The sequence below is a fragment of the Impatiens glandulifera genome, unplaced genomic scaffold (genome assembly GCF_907164915.1).
Source record: "Impatiens glandulifera unplaced genomic scaffold, dImpGla2.1, whole genome shotgun sequence".
NCBI lineage: Eukaryota > Viridiplantae > Streptophyta > Magnoliopsida > Ericales > Balsaminaceae > Impatiens > Impatiens glandulifera.
Genome location: NW_025919658.1, coordinates 302,730 through 307,366, shown reverse-complemented (window position 1 = coordinate 307,366; position 4,637 = coordinate 302,730).

The window sequence follows — 4,637 nt, the reverse complement described above, 5'->3', positions numbered from 1 at the left end:
ATCAACAAGTAGCCGATATCTTCACCAAGCCTCTACAGGAAGCTAAGTTCTCTCAATTCAGACTTACACTCGGCTTAACCGACATTAGTCAGATCATCCCTAAGGATGCTTAAAAAGGAATTCGGTTCGGACAGACAAAACCGGTAGTTCCTCCTAAACTGTCAGACTTCAAATTTTCCAAGGTATCTATGGAAGAACCGCCTGGTCTATCAGATAGAGTAAACCGGCCGGTTATTTAGTGCATGCACCAAATCACCGCATCGGGACGAAGAACTGATAATTGACCGGTTCGGAAATAGCTTATCTTAGATTATTTGAACTTCAAACAAAAATGGAATAATTACTTGTTTTTAAACTTATCTGTTCTGAAACATTTCCTTTTCAAAGTAAAATGGTCGCACCTAAAAAGACGTGAAGATCTGATATCTTTCATGGTCCAGGTCTATGACCAACATCCTAGGCTGTAGACATGCCTATTTCATGCAAAACTCTTTATCCTATGGTTAATAGACATTATCACCTGTGATATCTAGATAAAATGCCTCTCTCTCCACTAGTATATAAGTTGAACAAACCTTAAACAAAACAATCACAAGCTGCATAACTCTTTCTCTTACTAAGACAAAATGTCTCAGTTTCCCAACATCCTTCAAGTGAATTTCAACTCTGCTCAAAGCACTGAGCACTATGAGATCTTCAAGATGATCAAATCACTTGAAGATACTGGTCTCCAACACTTTCTAGATGACAAACATGTCATCTATTCTGAGTCTGTCCTGGAGTTCTTTTATAACGCCGGGGTCTTTCGTGGATCTCCTCACTTTGACACTCACATCCAGTCAAAGGTAGGAGGTATCGTCTTTGACTTTACAGAAAATGACTTTGCCAGATGCTTTACCCTACCAAAGCAGGGGCTAACCGACCTCAACATACCGGCTGAACTAAAAGCCGAGATCTCCCTAGCATTTGCCCGGTCAAGCCATCCAGTGGATGACCACGGTGCTAAGTCACTATTGAAAGCTGAATACCAGCTTCTCAATGACGTAGTCGGTCGAGGCATCCTGGGAAGGGATGTGACCAACACATACTGCACCGCTGCCTTCAACATGATGGCTGTTATAACTACTGGCACACTAGTCAATTGGTCGAGGGTACTGTTTGACGTCCTAGTCTGGATGATTGGCGTTAAAACAGTCGGTCTCATTCCTCAAATCAGCTGTCTGCTTCTGGAACTTGGAGTTCCAACATGCCCCGGGGAAGGACTGAACCAAGCCCAAGTACTTACCAAGGAAGTAACCGGCTCTTTCTATGAGCGGTTTGAGAAGGCATGGAAGAGGAAGAACTGTCACATTCACTCCAACGGTCACACCAACTCAAGCGGATATTAGGTCACTCCCTCCTACACCCGGTCATTTTGCTGCACGCACCGGGTGTATCTTTGTTCAACCTCCTTATGATCATTTCGGTTTTATCTATGTTTTCTTCGGTTTAGTCTAAGTTATCTTCCGTGTCAGTCAGTTACTTTTCAGTGTGTTGTTGCATTAGTCATTAATGAAAGGTAACATTTAATTAATGAGGTAACCCCCAACTACATGAGTAATCAATACCCAACTAACTTGGTTACTTTTCAACTAAATCCTACTTCGAGCTCCGCAATTAGTCATAAGCAACCTCTTCCCAACACACTTTGGAAACATAAATATTCTCTTCTCCAATAAGACAAAACTGACATTCATTGTTGATGTTTTCCCTCCAAAACCGGATCTATATAAAGAGACCCTTCCTAATCAAATTAACACATCTCAAATCATAAACTCCTTCTCTCTCTAATAGCAAAGTTTAAATCATGCCGAGCCGAACTCTAGGAAACTTCTTGAGCATCAACTTCGATTCATGTATGGAACATTGGGACATAGAAATAAAGGAGGTCATGTTCGAATCTCTCATTGACACCGGTCTTCGAACCTTTCTCGAAGAATCCGGTCCCATACTCCTTGAAGATGTCAAGACTTTCTTCAGAAGTGCTTGCATCAGAGGAAACTATATCGTTTCTACGGTGAGAGACCATACCTTCTAGCTGGATGAAGCCGAATTTGCCCAGATGTTCAACCTGCCCATAAAAGGGTTTTCCGACTTCCCAACCCGGGTGGGAAGTGCAGCAACCAATCACTCAATATTCTTCTCTGGAACCGATGTTCCGGTGGAAAACCATGGGTTAAAAACCAGCCTTGCTCACCACATCCAACTCCTTCTTGAGATTGTAACCAGCTCTATCATTTGTCAATCCCCGAATCAGCATTACTCCAAGAAAACATTCGACATGATGACCTATATTGTTAACAACACGGCCATCAATTGGTTAACGGTCATTTTTCAGAACCTGAAAACCATGGTGTTAACCAAGAAAGGTCTCGGTTATGCTCCTCACATCAGTAGGATCATTCTCAAGTACCGCCCAGAATTTGGACCGGGCACACCGGCATCTCCCTCAAACATCCTTGACATAGATGGAGTGGAAGAAAAGCTCTCAAAAGTCGTTATCACATAAGTTATCTTTACTTCTTATGTATTTCTATTTCCAAACCGATCTATATATCGGTATCTATCTTGTACCTTTTCATTCAATGAAACTCTATTTCAGTCTAAATAACCGGGTCCAAATAACAATTCAGAATATCCATTTAAGTAACCAGTTAATATTATCAAGTAACTTCGTTTTCATTGAAATATCCGGTCAATATCAAAGAAACCGCGTCCTCGCGGTTATGCACGGTATCAAAAAGAACCGCTTAATCTAAAGTTGTAAACAATTCAGGACATTCTAATAACCGGTTAAATCGATAGACAAACCGGTGTTCGTAGAATTCTCCGGTCAAAGTCAAAACACTGCGGTTCACAATACGGTTTCAAAAAGGGTGATTGCGTCATCAAAATCAAAATCGAAAACTTTGGAGGGAAATTTCCCGCCCAAAGAGCTCCCGCTCAAAAATTCCCGCCTCTGATTTTGGCGCCCATGGTTTGCCGCCCTTTTGGTTTACCGCCCATTGATTCCCGCCCCTTGGATTACCGCCTTTTGGCTTCCCGCCCAAAATTTGCCGCCTTTTGGCTTGGAGGGAAAATCCCGCCAATAGTTGATGGGACGGTTGGGCTCCCAGACCGCGCCTATAAAAAGGGCCCTTGGCCATTTCATTTTTCCTCTTACGCGAAACAACTTTCTCTCTCTAAGCTATTAAACTCTCTCACACCGGTTATTCCCTTTCTTTCTCAAACTATGGGTCGTGCTTCGGCTTTGTTCAAACACATCATTCAGGTGGATTTTGATGAGATCCGCCAAAACGGCTCGGCTCCGGCAAAGGAAGTTATTGCCCGTATTTCCGAAGCCGGACTCGAGTATTTTCTAGGCGGTCCCCTTGTTCTCTACAGAGAAGCGGTTGAAGAATTCTTCAAAACCGCATCTCTCTCTGCGGACAAAATAACTGCAACTGTTGGCGGAACACAATTCTAGATAACCGAAGAATCGGTTGCGGATATCCTACATCTTCCAACAGATGGCCGAAACGCTTCGATGGAGCTAGCCCCAACAATATTCGAACTGCCAGATTCTCTCTACAACCGGGGAACCGGTGAATGTATCCGGTAAGAAATCGACATTACGACCGGAATACATAACGCTTTGTGACATCTTCACAAAGTCGATTCAAGCGAGAGGTGGAAATTACGACAACCTCACCAAGGCCAAAATCGAGATGCTTATCAGTTTGCTGGACGGTACGAACGTCAACTGGGCGAAGGAAATTTTCAACAACATGAAAGAAATGGTGAAACCAGATTCCGCCCGGTCATGGGGATACGCCATCCCTCTTGGAAAAATCATACTCCACCATAACATCAACACCGGTCCTGGTGTTCTTCTCCCATCAAGCAAGATAATAAGATCCAAACAATTCCGGGAGAGGAAGCAGCCGGCCCCCGGTTCCACAGGAGGCCAAAAGAAGAAATCTACAACCAAGAAACCGGCTGCGGTAAAAGGCAAGTCCGGAAGCAAGGATAAGGAACCGATAGTATTCACGGAACCGCAAACGCAAGATGAAGAAGACTCGGCTTCCACGTCTGACCGAACAGGATCACAGAAAACCGATGACATCCCATCTGATAAAGAAGGACCGAATGAAGAGGAACAATCGGCTACAAGTCCTGACAATACCGGTGCGGCCGCAAGCCTTGAGAACACCGATGCCGATGCAGACGGTTGTGGGGAGGAAGAGGATACCGCTGACAACGACTAGAAGATGGCCGAAATTATAGTGCGCAGAATCCTGGAGGAAATCGAACTGCGAGTTCAAGCGGCTGCCGTAGTATACCGGGAATAGCACGATTACCGATGCGACAAATTCTTCAAACACATGTTATCGGGTCTAACCGATGAACAAAGTTTCAAAAGGCTGAAGGAGATAGAAGAAAACGTTATAAGCCTCACAGACGCCAATGATCCTAACGAAGCCATGGACCGACACGCAATTGTGAAACTGCGTGCTCAACTACAAAAGCTAACCGTACGTATCCGAAAGCTTTCAGAAAGGTATGTTGCAGGAACACCAAAGGCTAAATTACAGCTCTTGGTGTTGGATAAGTGAAGT